This window comes from Schistocerca gregaria, chromosome 1, assembly GCF_023897955.1.
Source record: "Schistocerca gregaria isolate iqSchGreg1 chromosome 1, iqSchGreg1.2, whole genome shotgun sequence".
NCBI lineage: Eukaryota > Metazoa > Arthropoda > Insecta > Orthoptera > Acrididae > Schistocerca > Schistocerca gregaria.
In genome coordinates, this window is record NC_064920.1 from 609,630,149 (window position 1) to 609,651,955 (window position 21,807).

At 45.5% G+C, this 21,807-nt stretch overlaps 1 protein-coding gene and 1 non-coding gene across 4 annotated transcripts in view; one reads left to right on the top strand and one right to left on the bottom strand.

Moving 5' to 3' along the window:
- LOC126358824 (DE-cadherin) overlaps positions 1-21,807 on the bottom strand; it is a 564,715-nt gene that overhangs the window by 204,599 nt on the left and 338,309 nt on the right. The window lies entirely within an intron of this gene.
- Positions 11,165-11,239, top strand: Trnat-ugu (transfer RNA threonine (anticodon UGU)). The gene has a single exon. It is a non-coding gene; the product is annotated as a tRNA-Thr (tRNA).

Below are 21,807 nucleotides of genomic sequence, written 5' to 3' on the forward strand. Positions count from 1 at the left end.
AAAAAATTCCCGGAATTCCAAAAAATTCCCGGAATTCCAAAAAATTCCCGGAATTCCAAAAAATTCCCGGAATTCCAAAAAATTCCCGGAATTCCAAAAAATTCCCGGAATTCCAAAAAATTCCCGGAATTCCAAAAAATTCCCGGAATTCCAAAAAATTCCCGGAATTCCAAAAAATTCCCGGAATTCCAAAAAATTCCCGGAATTCCAAAAAATTCCATGCCCAGTCTAACTGGGATACTGGTGACAAAAACAAATACATTCCGTAAAGCAAACATGTTTGAAACCAATATTGCGTGGCCACTGAGCATGTGTAGGTCATACAAGAGTGGAGGAGACGAAAGTCTTCGTGACCAGTCACAATTCGCATGTATGACCGGTTGAAAACGCACGTGTTACAGTTGTGCGAGGTCATCAGAGACGTTTAACATTAAACATGTGGGTCAATACCGTGGGCGACTACTTGCCTGCCCGACCCAGGTGGTCAATGTACGAAGTGTTCTTGGAGGTTCTAGGCGCCTCAGTCTGGAACTGCGCGACCGCTACGGTCGCAGGTTCGAACCCTGCATCGGGCATGGATGTGTGTGATGTCCTTAGGTTAGTTAGGTTTAAGTAGTTCTACGTTCTAGGAGACTGATGACCTCAGATGTTAAGTCCCATAGTGCTCAGACATTTGAACCATACTGCAGTGTCTCGAAGATGATAAAAGTATTACAGTACAACCATTTTGCTTACTCCAGAGATGATTCTGAAGTTGTTACGGGTAGCCAATGGGTTAATGAGCTTGTATGTCATACGTTAATACTGCTAAACTGTGATTGTTATTCTATGTCATCCGTCAGTCCCACCTGATGTGGATCCCACACCGCACAGTAATACTCCAGAATAGGGCTAACAAGCGTGGTGCAAGCAGTCTCTTTAGTATAAACCTGTTGCACCTTCTAAGTGTTCTGCCAATGAATCACTGTCTTTGGTTTGCTCTACCAACAATATTATCTATGTGATCCTTCCAATTTATGTTATTTGTAATTGTGTTCCCTAAGTATTTAGTTGAATTTACAGCCTTCAGACTTGTGCGATTTATCGCATAATCGAAATTTAGCTGATTTCTTTTAGTACTCACGTGAATAACTTCACACTTTTCGTTATTGAGGGTCAATTGCCACTTCTCGCACCGTACAGATATCTTAGCTAAATCATTTTGCAAGTCGCTTTTATCATCTCATGACTTTACAAGGCGGTATATGACAGCATCATCTGCAAACAATGTAAGACTCCTATTCGGATTGTCTCCTATGTCGTTAATATAGGTCATGAACAATAGAGGGACTGTAATACTTCCTTGGGGAACGCCGGATATTACTTCTGTTTTACTCGATGACTTTCTATTACTACGAACTGCGACCTTTGCGACAGGAAATGACGAACCCAGTCGCACAACTCAGGCGATTCTCCGTAAGCACACAGTTTGGTTAGAAGACACTTGTGAGGAACGGTGTCGAAAGCCTTCTGGAAACCTAAAAATATGGAATCAATCTGACATCCCCTGTCGATAGCAGTTACTACTGCACGAGTATAAAAGAGATAGTTGTGTTTCACAAGAACGATATTTTCTGAAACCTTGCCGACTATGTGTCATTCAGTCATGTGTTTACAATACGTAGCTTCCGGGGTTTGAAACACGACCGATTCATTTGCAGTTCGTTCAGAAAAGTTTTATTCCGTTTACATAGCGTTACGGAGCAACGTAGGTTCCTTGCAATCTGAAAAACGTTTCGCTTCGCCGGCAGAGAAAGCACGCCGATTCCGGAGACGCAAGCGAGACTTTCCACCTGTGGAACCAGCAGCCACGGCACGCACGCAGGACGGCCATCGGCACGCATGCGGGCGTGCGGGCCTAAACACGTTAGCCGCGCGGCTCGGCGCCACGCCGCTATTGAAACTTTCGGCTCTCCGCTTCCGGCGGGCGCTGCATTATTCATCGGATTTAATTCGCACGGCGTATGGAAGCCGCGCCTTCGGAGCCCGCGCGACGGGACGGGCGGCAAAGCCGGCATTAATGTCGTTTGTCGCGCGCTCCGCCTGCCGCTGCTGGCTGACGCAGAATCGGCCTGCTGTCGGCGCCGGCTCGATTGAGGCGAGCAACGCGGCCGCCGCCGCCGCCTCCAGCACGTTATCCCCGAAACGGGGGGAAGCGCCGCTGCTACTCGACTGAGCCGGATGTGGAACCATCTGCTGCTAAAAACCGCTTTTTTTCGGCGATTCGGAAATGTGTGTGTGTGCGAAATCTTATGGGACTTAACTGTTAAGGTCATCAGTCCCTAAGCTTACACACTACTTAACCTAAATTGTCCTTAGGACAAACACACACACACACACACACACACACACACACACACACACACACACACACACACACACACACACGAGGGAGGACTAACCTCCGCCGGGACCAGCCGCACAGTCCATGACTGCAGCGCCCCTGACCGCTCAGCTAATCTCGCGCGGCCGACGATTCGGAAACAGTGTATTTGAACAATGATCATATTCAGACACTGTGGTAAACTGGGTGTTCCAGAAATGTTGTGACGAACTTCGAGGCGTTGTATAAGGTGTCTCCAGTAACAAATCGAGAACAGGAACCCGTGTTAGCAAGCTTAATCCGACGACGCTAACGAGCGTTTAAGTAACAGGCGCCAGCGCCTGCCATTAGGCCACCCGTTCGACAGCAAAGGTAACTTTGTACACTGATGGAGCGTACGCGCAACGTCTCACGGCGACGGTCTTTATTCAGTCAGCCTGGCTGATTGCTGTGATCTCCAGTGGAGAAGATGAAGCTAGCTGCTGCGTCCATAGGTATAGTCTCCTATTAATGTGATGCTTTGCTGCCCCATTGGATGATGGTTTGGCTCAAATGGCTCTGAGCACCATGCGACTTCTGATGTCATCAGTCGCCTAGAACTTAGAACTAATTAAACCTAACCAACATAAGGACATCACACACATCCAAGCCCGAGGCAGGATTCGAACCTGCGACCGTAGCGGTCGCTCGGTTCCAGACTGCACCGCCTAAAACCGCACGGCCACTCCGGCCGGCGATGATGGTTTCGGATACAAGATTTCACCTGCAGTTTATTTTTCTCCTGTATGCGGAAAAATATTGGAGATATTAGATGGTTCCCAGAGAAAAATAAACTGCGGATGGAAAACCGTGTCTGAATGGTCCTCCAATGTGGCAACAGAGTATTACATTCATAGGAGATAAAGCATGTGTTCGCAGCAGCTAGGTTCGTCTTCTCCACTGGCAATCAGTCGCTATCACTGAATAATAAGCGACACTGCGAGACGTTCTGTCTATGGTCCTTCGGCATACAAAGTCACATTTGCTGCCGAACGGGTGGCCTACTGGACGATGCCAGCACTTATAACTTCCACTATCTGTAGCGTCATCCGAAGTTTCCAGACAAGAGTTAATATACTCGATTTGTTGCTCAAAACATTCTCTACAAACACTCGAAATTTTTCGCAACATTTTTGGAACACCCCATATACATAATATTTGAATCCACTAAATATTTAGCCTGTATACAGCTAAGGTATTAACAGTTTTCAGGTACTGGAGTTCGTTCTTATGCTTTTAAGAGGTTGACGCGTTTTCGTTTGACATAGGTGTCACACATTTTATACACAGAATATGGAAATGACTGTTGGTCAAACGCTCACACAAAAAGGTTGACAGAACTGTGGACACACGAAAAACATCACCTGGCATGCACTCATTCCTCCGGAAGTCTTGACTGCTAAGCGTTTCGAGTAATCATTATCGGATAACTGACATAATTTACACAGAAGACAAATTAGAAAATCTTTATAGAAATATTACGAGACCAAGGTATATACATGAACTCTTCTAATTCGTCTTTTGTGTAAATTTGTCACAGCTGTCTGATGACGATTACTCGAAACGCGTCATAAATATTTGGTGATAAAGACGTTTCCAAGGAATTATTATAAGCATACCTTACAAATGGATAATTTCATCAGTCCACTGGACCAACATATTTGCATGCCTAATACGGTGTAGGAAACACGGTCGCATTCCGACCAGCTTCCAGTCGTTTCGGAATGGATAACTACAGGTTCTGTATGGTTTTTAAACGAATCGTACAAGAATCTTCCTAGAAAGCAGTGGCAACTTCAGATAACGATTCAAAGTGGATAGTAGTAACTAAAAGTGGACCACAAACGCTCAATAGCAATGCGACCTGGTGACCAAGAGAGGTGCGACAATTCACCCTCGCGGTCGTAAATGCAGTCCTGGACGATGGGAACTGTGTGAACAGGAGGCCGCTCATCTTAGATCACTGCATCTTCAAGATTAAAGTGCCGACATTGTTTTCAAACAGTGGGGTCACTAGTTGGTTGATTAGCAGCAGGCACTTTGTGCGTAGAATTTCTGCTAACGCGTGATCGGTTTTCTGTTGGCGTTTACTAGGCGGCTGAAGTTCGCGCCGGCCGCATTTTCTGGCGAGAATCCCCGTGCGAGGCGCCGGCGCCAGCGCCAGGTGCGGCCCGCATCCCGGCACACCCACAGGGCGGGCACACTAACCTGACACCCCGCAAAGCCGCAAATGGGAATGCAAATCCCGCCCCCTCTCCAGTGAGCTCAGCTGAGCCGAGCTGCCTCTGCGCTTCAATCTTCCATATTTTCATTCGCACCGTCACACGTATTTTTTCTCTTCTTTCCTTTCTCGACGCTCCTTCCCGCAAAAGAATAAACGGGCGAGCGGAGCGGAGTTGATGCTGAGTACGCAGAATGGAAAAGGGAAACCGAGGGAGGCACAGGGTGCGGTATTAGGAGAAGGTAGAGGTCCACACGCACACACTGATCGTACGTTTATGGTAGGTAAGGTATGTTCGCTCAAGTAAGGACATGTTATCAACTGTCAGTGAAGTAAGTAGCAGTTTGTCATTGTCTCATGAAGTCCGTTCAGTACTTCCGCTACATTGGTCCTGCGTAACGGCAGCAGGCTTCGAGAACGGTCAAGTAAGCGCTCGCAACCTCCCCCCCCCCCCCCCCCATCACACACACGTGTAGAGTGAAAAGAGATTCCTTTTTTTGCCCGAGATTTCAAGGAAAAGATGAACTTTTCTTGGCGTACTTTCGCATTTCGGTGCGTGGAGCTTCCTCCTACCTGCTCAGTGCAGCGCACTGCAGAATTAAATGTCTTACTCCCTCCAGCACCAAAACAAGAATCGCGCTCCATAAGCTGGGAGCTGCAAGGCGAGCTGGAATTCCGAAACCACACTTCAGTGACGCAAATGCCCGTAACAGGAAACGTGAACTGTAGAAGAATGGAAGCAAGTCATTTGGTTGGATGAGTCATGTTTCTCAGTGCTTCCAACTTCTTGAAAAGTATGTGTTCCAAGAATGTAGCATGGCGGGGGTTCGGCGAAGTTTTGGGCAGCCATATCGTAGTACCCCATGGTTACTCTGAAAGGTCGCATTACAGCCGAGAATTGTGTGACCAATTTGGCTGACCAGGTACATTCCATAGTGCAGGTCAAACATACACCTCTGCTTAAGACAGTATTACTACTCAGGGCACATATTGGTTGAAAGCACCGATGACGGCTGTTAATCAGTTGAAATCGATTTGCAAAAGTGATTAAATAAAACATGATTCTGCGACTGCTTTCGTAATTTTACAATTTTTCTTTCTCTACATTCCATTTGGTTTTGATTGTAACAGAAAATTTTGAACAAGGTAGTGTTCTGAAATAAGAGACTGCATGAAATTAAACATTTTTCTTAATAAAACAATGTCAAGTAATGCGATGTTTAGAACTTGAAGGAAACTGAACACTGCAATTAAAGTGCTGGAAGGACCTCAGTGCAAAATAAGGGAGGAATTCAGAGTACGATCTCACCGCTGACATGTCACGCAAGTGTGCTACGAACTGCTTTCTCAGTATGAAACAATTATACACAGATGGAAAAAAAATCTGAACGCGACCAAGGAGTCGTACGACGTAAACGAAAGTTGGTAGGTGTGTTTCTACATATGGAAGACGATGTCTGTTCAGATTTCGCGCCAGTCGCAGAAAAGGTGTGTTCTTCGTCATTGGTAACATCAATTTTTTGTGTAGACTGCGAGTTTATAAAATATTAACGGTTTCGATTGTGCTAGCAATGATTATGAAATATCGTTACCGAATGTAATATGGCACATGTTTTACACTGAAGTACTTCAGCGTACAGCATGTCACGTGTTACAATCTGTATCGACGTTTTATGTTCTGAGGAAGAATCCTAGAACAATCGAAACCGGTAATATTTCATGAACTCGCGATCTACACCAAATGTTATATTTAAAAAAAAAATCAAGATTGCTGTTCCACATTCTTGACCATGCCAAATGTAATTATTGATAACACAGTTTATCATTTACATTGTCATACTACAAAATCTTCCAACCGTTTGCGGAAAAGAAAAAGAAAACAGAACACCAAAATTTTTATTGTCTCGACGGCGGGTGGTTCATTGCTGGGTCTTCCACGCACGCTATCATCTTCGTAGTCAAAGAGAACTTCGACGACCGTGATTTTAAATGAAACATTAGGTGAATAAAAATGCTAAAGCTGTCTGTTACATGTGGATGGCTGTCCCCTGAGAGGTCGTGCGAAATTCGAAGTTAGTAAATTCCGTCCCGAGTTTTATCGCAAAGAAATAGAAGATGAAAAACACGGTAAAAAAATTTACACACCTTCGGAGTAGAATTATCGATCGCGCTTCGCTACAGTCTGCTTAGGATTGACGTGCGCTCAGTGTAAGTGCACAGGTCTCCGTAAGTCGATAAATTCATCCCCGTTCCCAAACGTGTAAGACGGCAAAGAGATTCGACGGCGGCTTTGCCGTCTGTATGTATTCCATTACCGCCAGCCATTGATCACTGCAAACCGTGGACGGCGCGGGTGCCTCGGGGGCCGTCGTGTAATTGACTAATACGGCGCGCGCAGAACAACACCGCCGGCAGCTTCATTATTTGGAGCCGCGTATTAACTGGCCGGCGAGACGGGTAATTCCGCAGCTTTCGCCCAAACCGATTAGATAGGCCGGCTTCCGGTAAACATTTGTCTGCCCTCAGAGGAGGATCCGCGGGAGCGCAGCTGACAGGCGGCGCTAATCGAGTGCCGATAGGCGGCGCTTTGGCGGAAGAAAGAAGTGCGGCCGCGCTGGCAGGTAATTCAATAACGAGGCGCGGGTCGCGGGCTGCGCGCTCAGCGGTCAATGGGCGCCGCTGTCAAACCCAGGCGCGGCCGTCGCGGGGGAAGGCCACAGAAAGCGCAGCGGCTGATTAATCCCGCGTTTGGTGGCCACCTGCGCGGAATCGCCGGCTTTTCCGGCTTGTACAGGCGCACCCGGCCGTGAAACTGCCCCCAGCTGCCCGCACCTCCCCCGGAACACTGATTGCCGCCTCCGCTGGATTACTCGCTAAGCCCCCACTGTCCTAGACTACACCCCCCCCTCTTTCTGGGGTGTAGGTGGGGAAGGCGGGAAAGCCGGCGGATACTGTCCCGTAGGGGTGGGAAAAAACAGACTGGTTAAAACCGATAACGGTATTTTAGTTCTGAATAAATGTAATTTCTCGGTATTTGTTTGATCTTTGTTGTAACATTTTTTTTTACTTTTCACTAATAACCATGTAAAAAACCGAATCATTAATTAGCCTAGAGTCCTGAAAATTACTCTTTCAAATAAATCTATTTTTTTAAAAAGATAATGATTCACGAAATTTTCATACGTTTGAAATATCGCGTTATTACACAAATGGGAAAAGTCTTCAGTGGTGTCTTAATAAAAATGGCGTGAGAAACGACCAACAAAAACGTGTCACAAGAACTGGTGTAGCACTTCTGTGACAACAACGTCTCTGTCGCCTTGATTAAACTGGCTTCAGACAATGGAATAGTCGAAAACAAATTGTTTCAGCGATAACCGCCATTCCTGCTGATCAACAGTTGTGTCCGAAACTACTCATGAAATTTCAAAATGAGGAGCGACACGAAAACAGAAGCTGTCGAGGTGTGGTGCTACAGAAGAATGCCGAAGATTACATGGCTAGATCGCGTTTTGGAGGTTGTAAGTTAAATTAGGAGAAAAATTTTTGGTACAACCTGATTAGAAGAATGGATCCGTTGACAGGGCACTTCCTGAGACCTCCAGGAATCACCAGTAAGAGGTAAGTGTGTGGGGTGAAAGTTGTAGAGAGACAGACACGAATACAGTAAGGAGATTCAGAAGGATGTAGTTTGCAGTAGTTATTCGTAGAGAAGCTTTGCTAGTCTCTGGACTGAAGAATACCGACAGGAACGACAACAACACGATAACATCGAAGAAGCAATGGCCGGAATTAAGCAACGACCGAAATTAAAAGTTCAGGAATGGGATCGAAATTTTGGGAGAGGTGACATCAACCATAAGGTCTGTGAAAGTGAAGAAGAAACGCGAGAACTTTTGAATGGAATGAACAGTCTATCGAGCGAACACTGACAACTGAGGTAAACCGAAAAAAAAGAGGAATGGCTGAAATGAGATTAGCGACATACTGAACGTCGAAACTGAGTACCACGAGGCAGACGAAATGGAAGAATTCTGATGTCATCGAAGTTAAATAACACATGATGGCCGAAGCAAGGACGCCGTAAAAAGGAAAGTAGCACAGGCAAAGGGAGCGTTCCTGATTAAAGCAAGTATACTAGAATCGAACATTCGCCTTAACTTGAGGAAAAATGTCAGAATAGACATCTGGAGCACAACATTCCACAAGTGAATCACGGGCTGTCCGAATCCGGATGAAATTTTAAACCCTAATCTTCCTTCCTGAGAGTGAAAACCGGAACAGATTAGAATCGAAGTGTTTGACACATGGCATTATAGAAGAATGTTGAAATAATTTGAATTAATGAGATAATTAATGAGGAGTTTCTCCACAGAATGGGCGGAGACAGCAAATTTGGCAAGAAGGTAGGACAGGGTGGTACGACGTGTGTTAAGATATCAAGGAAGACCTTACACCGTACTATACGAGCTATAAACGTTGGAAACAGTAGAGGTGGAAGAGAGGGACCGGTAAACACAGAAAAAAAAAAAAAACTGAGGAAGTTGAGTGGAAGTGCTACTCTGAGATGAGGTTTACACTTCAGTTAAATACGAGGCGGGTCCCATCGAACCTCCCACAACACTAATGATGAAAGGAAGACGTGGTAAGACTGGGGACAATACAGCAGCCCCAGTAGCACAAGTCACTAACGAGAACTAATGAACAAAGCAAGGAACACTATTCGACCTCAAAAAAAGATAGAGTCTTTCTCATATATAACCTACAAGTAATACAATGAATGGCGACTATTCATGAGAAAATGAAATAAAATATGTGGTCGAAGGAAGTGTAATAATGCAGCTGTTAACATTTGCGACCATTTTCCACAGCTACTAGTAACAATTTCAGAGTACGCTTTATCATATAGCTAAGAAAGCCCTCTTTTGCAAGAATAAATAATAAAAAGTTGAAGTACGCGCCACAATACGATTCTTGCGCGTAAAAGGTTACAGCAAACAGGTTGACGGTGAAATTCTGGAGGTATACAGACCAAACGCAAGTGTCGCGTCCGGCAGCAGTGAACTTGTGCCTACAATTTGACCGAGGCCGCACAGAGGAAAGGGTGACGCCGATCGGGAAGTAAATTGTCAAACAATCGAGGAACACATTCAAAGCAATCTAAAATTTTCCAATGGAGGCCGTTCACACACCGGTTCTCTAATAGGCTCATGACTGTTCTTTACAGCAATTTGTTGACTATCTTGAGAAAACGTGTTATGTATGTATGTCAATGAAGCATTCAATGATAATTACTTGGCCGGCCGTAATAATATGTTAATTACTTTCTGAAGTCAGCGGCTTTATTTCGTAACTCGGTAAGAACGCCAAATTTAATCATACGCAGATGTAATTTCAAATGGTTAAGTGAAAGACGTCACACCCACACTTGTACTGATAACACAGAACAATGTACTTAGCACAGAGTAACGAAATACCATAAAATGAATGATTTACCTTAAAAATAGAGTTGAAATTATTAATTGTCTGGCAAAAATATATTTTGTGTGTTTCCTGTCACATTTAGTGTTGGTGTAAACGATATTCTAAATGTAGCCTCATCAGTAATAAACGGGGTGGTTACGACTGAAGCTCAGCCTCACGCTAAAGGTCAGGAGTGAGGCAGTGGAACTTGGTAGATATGCTAATGCGTTAGAATAGAACCGATTTACACTGAAAAAAAATTAAGGAAGATACCGGTCGCTGGGATTTCAAGGCTTTCGAAAATATTTTAATTTCAAGTTTGACGTCATATAATAACTGACAAAATAATTTTTTTCTTGTGATATACTTAGGAATTTACAATTGTCGGACTTTACCTGAACAGTGAAACCTTGCTTCTTGCGAAATTCCGTGATACTAGACAAATGGGAGTGAGTTTAGGACTATCAAAATACGCGACGTAAATGGCCGTATATTTTGACTGCACCGATTTCGAAGCTTCGCCAGGTGACAGTAGGTTATCTTGTGAACGACATTAAAATTATGTTAATACGTTCAGCTGCTAACGCGCGGACGGCCGCGGTGGTCTCGCGGTTCTAAGTGCGCAGTCCGGAACCGTATGACTGCTACGGTCGCAGGTTCGAATCCTGCCTCGGGCATGGATGTGTGTGATGTTCTTAGGTTAGTTAGATTTAAGTAGTTCTGAGTTCTAGGGGACTAATGACCACAGCAGTTGAGTCCCATAGTGCTCAGAGACATTTGAACCATTTTTTTTTGCTAACGCGCGTTGATATATATCAATGGGGACAGGTGAAAAGAACAGACACCATATCCATATAAATATATAGTTCTGGCAATACCGGTCATGACCTCCTCCTCCTCCTGTGCGGATGCACACATATTCCCCGAACTCTTACGGAACTTGGTAAGAATGTCCTCCACGAGTAATGAGTGTGTTGGAGTGGGACACTACGAATGTAGTGTGTGGACATACAAGGTGAGAATGTGGGTCTCGCGGGAGGCGTGCGCGAGATAGTCCCTGCAGTCGCCCTATCCTCTGTGCCCTCGGTGGCTCAGATGGATAGAGCGTCTGCCATGTAAGCAGGATATCCCGGGTTCGAGTCCCGGTCGAGGCACACATTGTCACCTGTCCCCGTTGATATACATTAACATAATTCTAATTTCGTTCTAGACGGCTGCAGGTCATCAATGGTGTCTGTTCCTTGAAACATGTCAGAAAGAACGAACACCATATCCATATAAGTATCTTCTTAAACAGTCGCACAGACACGTCGGACAACAGAATGATCCTGTAATAAGAGTTCCGTTTTTCCGAACTGAGGTACTGAATCCTAAAAACGGCGATTTTGGTCGTTGTTCGATAAATTTCTAAAGATGCCGTTGTCCAAGGATAACAGTCGATTCCAGCGGAGGGCCTCGCACGATTCCGCTAGCAGCCTCCCAAAGTGGCTCCGGAGCATCTTCTGCCGCCGTGCTGTGTGTCAAACCGCAGTTGTCAGCGCCGGCCTCGCTGACAATCAGACGCTATCTGCTGTAGAGCCCACAAAACGGCGCTTCCGGTTACGACAGAGGCCGCGCGGGGCACACAAAATGGGAAGGGCTCAAAGCGCTCCCCAAAAAAAGAAAAAGAATAGGACGGGGCGAAAGTGAACGAGCGAGTAGCGCAATATGTTTGAGCGCGATTGTGCGGGCTGAATACAGGGGCCGCCGAGACGCGGCCGCGGCCGCGGGCATTGACAGGCCGCTTCTGACAGAGCGGCGGGCACTCACTCTGTATGTAAATTGACGCTGCGCTGCGCCGCCCCGGGCTACTTAAAGTGTCGTGTAGCACAATGCGAGCTGCGAGCGGGGCCCCGCTGGCGGAGGAAATGGGCTTACTCGCGCCAGTGAAAGGCGCGGGCGGAAGCCGGGGGTGCGTAGCTGCCAATTACCGCCCCCCCCCCCCCCCCGATCACCATATTCTTCCATTCATTTAAATAAACCGGAGAACAATCGCAGAGCGGCTCTGCCCCTGTCGACCGGCGGCGTAATCGTCCTCCTAAATGGACGTCCCTACCCCATCAGCGGCAGATCTGCGCCCCTCCACAGCCGCTGACCCTTTTTTCGGCGAAATGTTTTTTTCATGCCTGCAGGCCGAAGGAGGTTTTCTGTTTATTGCATGGGCGGAGACAGCAACGAGGATAAAAGTTTCACAGCCACTCGTGATTTCGTCGCCTGCCTCCGTGGGCGACGGACAGCGTACGCTAAGCGCAACGCCTCGCGTCCCCTCCCACACATCACTACCCCCTCCCATCCTGCTACCACCGTGCCCACGCAAAAATCTATTAGCATTTGACAGCAGCTTCGTTCTAGACTCTTTCAATCAACAACTTCGGGAGCCTACGTTTAATCACAATGCCTAGCAATTTAAAGATAAACTCATGGAACAGCGTATTACCTAACCTAGTCCACAAAAAACGTTTTGAATGCAGTTGCTCAAGCAAAGCTATTACAAACGTCACCGTGCCTCTCTCCAACTTTCACAAGGAAAATACCAACTAAATCTGCCTCTGTCGCTTTCATTTGTTTTGAGGCAACTGCAAATGGGATGGAAGCAGAGATAACAATACTCAACTGTGCTCCTAATCGATAGTAAAATATAGCTGACGAGACAAATGAAAGCGCTACATAAAGTCTCGAAAAGTGAAAGCGTTACGTAGCAGCCGCGAGAGATGCGATACGTTACGCAGCGGTGGTCCTTGCCTTGAATTACTTTACCCTGGCAATTATAGGAGAACGTTAAGTACAACGTGGGCTCTATTCAACGGCCCATCGAGGAGTTTTCAAAACAAAAACAAACCCCTGGAGTGAGATTTTTACTCTGCAGCGGAGTGTGTGCTGATATGAAACTTCCTGGCAGGTTAAAACTGTGTGCCGCACCTACACTAAAACTCGACTTTTACTCCAACCACGGCTCACGTCCCGTCCTCACAGCTTTACTTCGGCCAGTTCGTAGAGCACTTGCCCGCGAAATGCAAAAGTCCTGAGTTCGAGTCTCGGTCCGGCACTCAGTTTTAATCCGCCAGGAAGTTTCAAACAATGCTCTGTAAGCAGTGTAAGCACTCATCGATAACAGACAAGATTCAGTCATCTGTGTCTGGAAGTTCTAAGTTTTGAACGTAAATAATAAAGAGTGCCCCACATAAAATCGGTACGCCTTACGTAATGGCTATCATCTTTAGTCGAATTGTTTGTGAGGGAGCCAACACGAGCAGCTAATTCCGTCTGTCGACACATTGTATCACTTGCAGAATCTGTTATAAACAGATAGTTGCATGTTTTTTAACGTTACTGTTATCTCAAAGCTTTAAACATGGTGCGTTGTCAGTGATCGTTACAAGGTAAAAATTGAAATAATGCGACAATGAAATCTTTCTGACCTAGGTTTCCGCCACTTCTAAGAGTGCCTTCATCAGAAATAACTGGCATGTCACATATAAAATAAATATGAAGCGATAACGCTTTGGTCACAAAATATTAAAATAGAAAACATAGAAGGAAAGCTTCTAAGGGCTGCACCTCATGTCGAGCCGCGGCAGCATGAACTTGTCTCTTATGTTTTCTATTTTAATATTTTGTGACTGAAGTTTTGTTGCTTCATATTTATTTTGTACGTGACATGACAGTTCTAAATGTTTTATTTCTGATGAAGGCAATCTTAGAAGTAGCCGAAACCCAGGTCAGAAATACTTCATTTTCGCGACCGAGGGCTGTAATTGTTTTAATTTTACTATCATCTATTATTTTTCAGTTAGTTCGCTGTTAACTGAATCTCCGGCATGAGGCGAACCAGTTTTATGTTGCGCACCCTGTACAATAAAAATTTTCAGATCAGAGCTGCAGACGACAAATCATTAAATGCAACGGCGCCATCTGAAAATTTGTGCCTGATACGGACTCTTAACACGGATGCTCCGCTTCTCTAGAGCGGCTGCCTCCCGGCCAACCCAAGTTCTAACATGCCGTCCATTACAGATGTGTCCCCCGTCCATTACCCTCTATTTGCTCGCAGTTATTCAGCTGAAGATTCGGATAAATGACGTCATCCGCACAGGAGATGGTATTTCGCCCTGAAGTGGCGTGTATATGTGTGTTTGTGGTGTGTGTTTTTACAGCCATATCTTCTCTCACTCGTCTGAACCCTTCTGGAGCTGAGCATGCAGGATTCGTTCCCCTGTCCGGCACGAATTTTCACATGTCGACGTTGTATTTAATGCAATGCCCGTATGCAGCTGAGATCTCAAAACTTCTAAATATTCTATATTTCAATCATACAAATCGTGTCTGTTCTTTTAGACATGTACGAAAGAAGGGATATCACACACAGTAATATGTCTAAATAATCTGTTGTAGCTGGAAATTTCTGGACAACATAAACCAAAATAATCAACGTTCGAAGGCGTATGGGTGCAGAAGGCAATCTGAAGAAATGATCACATGGGTGACAAAGTATACGCGTATATCACCTAAAATGGCGATCTCTTCCCGTAATAAAAATTGCGTAACTCCTCATGAGAGTTATGCAGAGAGGCCTGAAATGTTAAAAAATTCAAAGGATGAGACAACTCAAATGAAATAAATGGCGGACTGCAGGGAATTTAGTCACATGCCTGAACACTTCGGTTAAGTCACGGGTACAAACACAACAATAAGAATAGTAATATTATAAAGCACTTCACAGGCATAGAAGAGCCTACACGAACAGCTAATTCCATCTGTCGACACATTGTATTACACTTGTCACGTTTTTTTTTTTTTTTTTTTTAACCCGAGGCAACCCCACGGTGCTGCACAGTAACGAGTGAGAGATCGGTAACATCCTTCACTTAATGAAAGATCCCTTCGACGTGAATCAGTGCGACGGCCAAAATACCAAGTGCAAATAACTGACCTGTTGAGTTTCGGGAACTAAACGCAAGAACACGCAATTTGAAACAACATTTAAATAAAATCACAGATGAAATGACCCTTCGCTCGAGGACGTTATTTTGGCATGTGACCCAGCTGTGGTAAAAAATCTGCTTCTTTTCTTAGAAGCACAGCTTTACTACGTGCTGGAAGATAAAGGCTAAAACAAACCGCCTGTCTCCACGGGCTGCGATTCACTGCGAATGACGTCCTTTTCCTTCTACGATTGGTTGGTTCTGTGTCTGACCACTATTATTATTATTTATTTTTCTGTAAATGGGGGCAACCGTGCGAGATATTTCAAAAAGGAATCATGTAAACGTCAGTTCTTTTCTTATTTCGTAATTACAGGGCTACGCACGAAGAAACAGCAGTTTCCGTCCGAAAAATCTCAAATGGAAAAAAGAGCTTTCTTCCTAAGCGCTCAATTTTCACTGTCACTGCTGTTATCGATAGGTAAATTCAGACAAGGTCGAGAAGACAGGAGGGGGGCAAGTTGGGCAGAAATTACGGAAGACACGCTACTCGCTCCCCGGCACGCTTTTTTTATACCGCTTTTAATAGTCGCTGCTTGGGAGTCGCTTTTAAAAGGCGGCCCTCCGCCCGCATTGGTTTTTGTCACAACTTAATAGGCTAGCAGCGGCCGGGTACTCCTTATCTCGCGGGCTCTCCTGCCTTCACACAATTTGGTGGCCAGCAACACGTCTGCGTGACTGATGTCACCATAAGAATCTGGAGTTTTTTCTTACTCAAAGAATACACACGCGGCACATTTCCTGCGCTCTGGAATGCGACAGCTACTGATTTAACGCGACCTCGAAAGATATTTGCTTTTATTTACTTTATTTCCCCCTTGCTGAGGACCCGTCAGCAGTAGTTACATAAGGCATTAATTACTAGAATATAACATGTTCCACAAAAAGAATGGCCGGGCTATTTTCATACGTTTATGACATACTCCAAGTTTCATTTTCATACAGTCAACGAAGAACGAGGATAGGATTTCTCTCTTTTGTCCACTGGCCTGTCGATCTAGGAGTTTTTAACGAACAGCTCGTAAATTACATTAGCGTTAATTATGGTTTTTCCTCTAGTCATAGGAACTCAATACAGCATCAACTCTTTTCTGGAGTCTAACGATCTTCATTCATGGTTTTGTCTGAAACGTCTGTCAATTCTATCTTCGAGGTAGAGGTAGAGACACGACAAAGACTTGAAATTAGAAATGCGCGAAAATAAAAGTACTACTACTGGTCAAAATTGCACAACACTGAAGTATTGGGGCAAAGGCGTTTCTGATATTTTTGTTGTGCCGGTTGCTTACATTCATGGGCAAGCATACATTAGAGGACAAATTATCCCTGGCCCCCTTCCCCTTAACAGGCGACAGTCTCTATTGAGTTGCAAAATGCATCATCAATCCATCCTGAATCACCAGCATTATTTTCTGAGAAGTATTCCTCCTATGATCGTCCATTATCACCTTCTGCCATAGCTCGTGTAGGAGGTCTATGGACGCAGTCCTCAGCTGCATGCTTACCAGTGAAGCACATATTACACTCCTCTCTGTTCAAGACGAACGTCTCGTCAGTTGAACGCATTTCCTGTCAAAAATTAAGACAGTCCCTTCCTCTGCAACCTTTTCCCCACCAATTCTTAAGTGTGGGTGTGGAGGGTTAGCCCTCTTTCCCGCAAACTGATTAAATAAAGAATATGCAAACCGACTTTGATAAATAAACCAAATATTATTATGTCCTCTGCAAGGTAATACCCCTCACACCCCTTTGAAATAAATGAAATTAAAAAGAGTGCACCTTACTTCGGATTACCGTTTGTACATCACTTGATTAGTTGTCTCCTTATTTCTGAAATGGCAGAAATTAAAACACTTCAGGCTGCCAATGCTTTGACTGACAACTGCTACAAATAATAATAATAATAATAATAATAATAATAATACTATGTAGGCACTACAACAGTGCAGTAGCCATTACAGAGTTACTGTTGCGTTGCACTGTCAATTATTTCGATTATCTGTTGCAAAGTCAGTAATGAAGCAGTTCCCGGTCATTTTCATAGAAGATTTGACTATATCTGGTGTATATTTGTCAATTTCACGGGCACACATTAGTTTCATGAGCTGTGATAACACCCCCCCCCCCCCCGGCTCAACACATTCTGACGCTAGAAAATCCTAGCATATGAAAGAAACACACTTTGTAACTTATTTCATGAGTATTAGAGTCTTACGAAATAGTGTTAACAGTAAAGATATTTGAAAATAATTTAGTTTCATGATCAAATCACAATTTGAAGCCAGTTGCTTTTACCCCTTAGGAACTACTACTCCAGGGATAATTAATGTCAAGACCGGAACCAGGTCTTTAATGGAATCTTACACTGATTATTTGTAAGTATGAAAACAATGGACGGAAATGAAACTATCGCTTGGTAAAAGGTATTAAACGAGCAATATGTGTGAGGCCAGTGCCTGCGGCATGGGCTGTGGCAAAGATACCTTGATAACTACCCACAATCATCTGTCTTGACTTCATGCATGCATTTAATGATAATGCAGCAAAATGTAGAGGTCGGAAAAGTTTCAAAAGAAGCATTAACTGGAAGTAGTTTACTGGTACGTATAAAACCTGGATCGCTCGGGTCAGAGAACACCGACAAGCTTATTAACAAAGAAACTTTAACATATCGTTTCCTGGGCTTTTCTGTGGCTGTTGCCTACGGCAGTGTTGGTTTCTGAGGGAAGGAGGCTTTCTGCAGCTTGGGATCGATGTTTGCGCTGGTCTCTCCCTTTCCACGAACAACAAAATGGGGTGTAAAATATCGTCGACGTACCGCTGTGCTGTAAGGGTGATGACAGAGCGTCCTGCTATGAAATGAAATGTCACCCCAGACCATCCTGGCTGACGGACAATATGGCGGGCGATGATCAGGTTGCTATCCCAGTGGTGTCCACGGCATCTCTATACATTTCTTCGCCGAGCACTGGCGCTCAGTTCGAAGCGGAACTCATTGCTGAAGACAATTCTAATCGAATGAATGAGATTCCTTGCCCCTGATGAGTCGGGGAGCGCTCGGATAGCGGTGAGACAGCAACCTGATTCCCACCCGTCATACGGCCCGACAACCAGAAGTCATGCTGCGGGATGCCTACTTTTTTAATAGCAGGACGCCTTTAGTTGTCATCTGCGGCACCCTGCTGAACAGTGGTACTTTCAGTCCTGTACATTCTGGAATAATAATAAGCCCATCCGTCTCTTTTTATTCATACAAGCGAATAATTTCCTCCTCTCTCTTACATTTACGTTCCCGTGGCATCCGAATTTTACAGCGACAGCGGAATTAATGTCTGCTTTCCCATTTTGATCGCATCCTAACGCCCTCCTATCCTGCGAGATGTTTCACGACAAGCCACAAGAATAATCCTATCACTCTAGTAGCATTTTCAAGTAATCCTGAATGCAGCTATTCAACACAGCGTATGTTTTAGTGTAAACTATCGATCATACGAGAAAATAATGTCTGCCCCTATTAACTAACAGATTTTTAAAAAATGTGTGCGAACTTCGCAAAGGATTGAATGGTGATCATTAGCCGGCTCCTCTAATCGTCCTAAAAGGAAAATCACAATGAAGTGTTATAAACAACACCTACACGTCCCAAACAAGTAGAATGTGCTGTATGCTTCGTGTACTGTCTTTGAACACTGAAGGATGAGTGTTTTATATTGGCACCGCCCCTCTCAGAGCTTTACATACGAAAGTCTGCCGGCCGGAGTGGTCGAGCGGTTCTAGGCGCTTCGGCCTGGAACCGCGCGACCTGCGAATCCTGCCTCGGGCATGGATGTGTGTGATGTCCTTAGGTTAGTTAGGTTTAAGTAGTTCTAAGTTCTAGGGGACTGATGACCTCAGATGTCAAGTCCCATAGTGCTCAGAGCCATTTGAACCATTTTTGAACGAAAGTCTGAACAATCGAGCACTGCGAAAGAGCGTGGAATTTACCAAACAGTGTTTTGTATTTGAAGCGTGTGCGCTACGAGCAGGAAGCTATAATTGCAGGCGTGGGAAGGTGGTTAGCCTGGGAGAGGGTTGTCCCAGACGAGCTGGTCTCCGCGGAAGTATCTCCTGGAAGGGTTGCAGCCGGGAGCTGAGAGGGCCATAGCTCGCCGGCTCTGCCTAGCAGCGGTTAGTGTCAGCGCGGCCCGCTGCCAGATAAGGGCTGACTGCGCCGAGGGCAGCCGGTGTAGGGCAGGAGGGCTGCTCAGCGTCACGCATCGCGCCCTGCCCCGCCTCGGCCGCGGGTCCTTCGCCACTGCGGTTCCGCGGCCGGTCGATACGCTATTAGATATTAATCGCATCGCATCCCGAGCCGTCCGGTTTAATCACGGTCGCGCGGGCCCAGAGCACGCAGATTCGGCGCCACCAGCTTACTGACTGCGGGCCTTCTGCTCCCCAGGGGGCACTCCCGCCCTGTCGGCGACCTCGAAATGAATTTATAATGGCTGCCAGCTGACGACCGGCGCTAATCTCTCCCTGCAGAATAGCGGACAGTCGTCAGTATTCGGCCGCAACAGTTCTCCAGGAACAACTCGAACCCTGTTCTGAATAACTGCATTCAGAATCGCCGTCCCATGATTACTATCTCGGGAGCTTGAGCTTGAGTTTGCGGCGTCCGCGCGTTTGCTGTTGAGCACCTCAGAAGAGAATCGAGGCTCCCATCTAACACTACGCGTACTGGTTACAGACTAGAGTTAATTGTAAGGGTTTTGAATGGTTGCTTGAAATCACTTGAAGCTAATATCGGGGTCGGGACCTATGTCCGTTATAATGAGAGTGTGCTCAGCTTACAGTGAAGGCTACCCAGATGTTAGTGAAGGAAGAACAGAGAAGAGAGATAGCTGGAAGGAGTGAGGGGAGGGGGGTGTCATAGTTCGAGGGGAGGGGGGTGTCATAGTTCGACGTCTCGTCGACGGTGACATCCGCAGCGGACCATCATGCCACTCAAATGAAGTGATTGAGGAAAACCACGTAACACCTATATCATCTCAGCCTCTCACGTAAGAGTCCAGACTCTCACTACGGGACACGTTTGAAGAATACTACAGGGACACACTTAAGTGCCTTCGAAGTTTCAGAAGGCGACTGCACAACAACGCAAGCCACATGGGAAGAGATATCAGTGGGTACAGCGTCCCCAAAGGTTTTTAGTTCACACTACAGGTACTCAAAACGGGCACTATTGGTCATGCGACAAACGTGGGTCTGTGTGTGTGTGTGTGGGGGGGGGGGGGGGGAGGAGGAGAGGCGTGGAGATAATTGAGAGATTTTTGTAGCAGAACTAGCAAGAACTGGCAGGAAGCAGTATCGTTTTCCCACCTTCCTCCTCCATCTCGGTTGCCTCAGAAGAACAATATTGTCGATACCCCTTAGTACAAAGCCGTTCCTCTCATTTTTTTTGAGGGTCATACAGATTCGTAAATGAATATATTTCACCCGAAGTTCGGGAATGGACTGTCCACGCTGTATCGTCATCCATCGCAGCCTGGGCATTTTCATGAAGGTGCCGCATTGGGCGAGATGACTTTGAGCGTAGCTCCTCTTTGATTTTTCTCTATCTTTCCTGTTAATTATAACCAGTTAAGCTGTCACATATAATACAAACAATACTAACATTACCAGTCGGACGTCGGTTTTGTACTAGGTCTTTTCGAAACACCGTGACACGAGCCTTCGCGGCAGCTGTCTATATGAGGCAGTTTAACTTTCTACCACATCGTACATCGACTCCTAATAACTGATGTTCGTGACGGGCGGGAGACAACTGCTGATTTTGTGGTCACGCGATACTGAGTCTTTTTTTTTCTATTAACATTACATCCCCACATTAGCGATATATTCCGACGACAATGTGTTAACACAGCGCACTGTATACTTTTGATTCAGATTCATCATCAATATTTACGAAGTTTACCATGCGGTGTGTAGCATCAGCTTTGCTAGCTCCCTCTTGCAACTTTGCACAAAGCTCTAGATTATCGCCATGTCTGTGCCTTTTATCATTGCTGGCGAAAGGTTGGAAATTGTGTGTCCCTCAAAGACACACACACACACACACACACACACACACACACACACACACACACACAGAGAGAGAGAGAGAGAGAGAGAGAGAGAGAGAGAGAGAGAGAGAGAGAGAGAGAGAGAGAGAGAGAGAGAGAGAGAGAGAGAGAGAGAGGGGGGGGGGGGGGGGGGGACGACACACGAACCACTGCTATACTAAACACTGCGCAACGGAAATATATAATTCTTCATCATCATTTAAGGCTGATTGTGCCTTTCAGCGTTCAATCTGAAGCATAGTCCCCCTTATAAAATTCCTCCATGATCCCCTATTCAGTGCTAAGGTTGGTGCCTCTTCTGTTGTTAAGCCTATTACTTCAAAATCATTCTTAACCGAATCCAGGTACCTTCTCCTTGGTCTGCCCCGACTCCTCCTACCCTCTACTGCTGAACCCATGAGTCTCTTGGGTAACCTTGCTTCTCTCATGCGTGTAATATGACCCCACCATCTAACTGTTCGCCCTGACTGCTACATCTATAGAGTTCATTCCCAGTTTTTCTTTAATATCCTCATTGTTGACACACTCCTGCCATTGTTTCCATCTACTAGAACCTGCAATCATCCTAGCTACTTTCATACCCGTAACCTCAACCTTGTT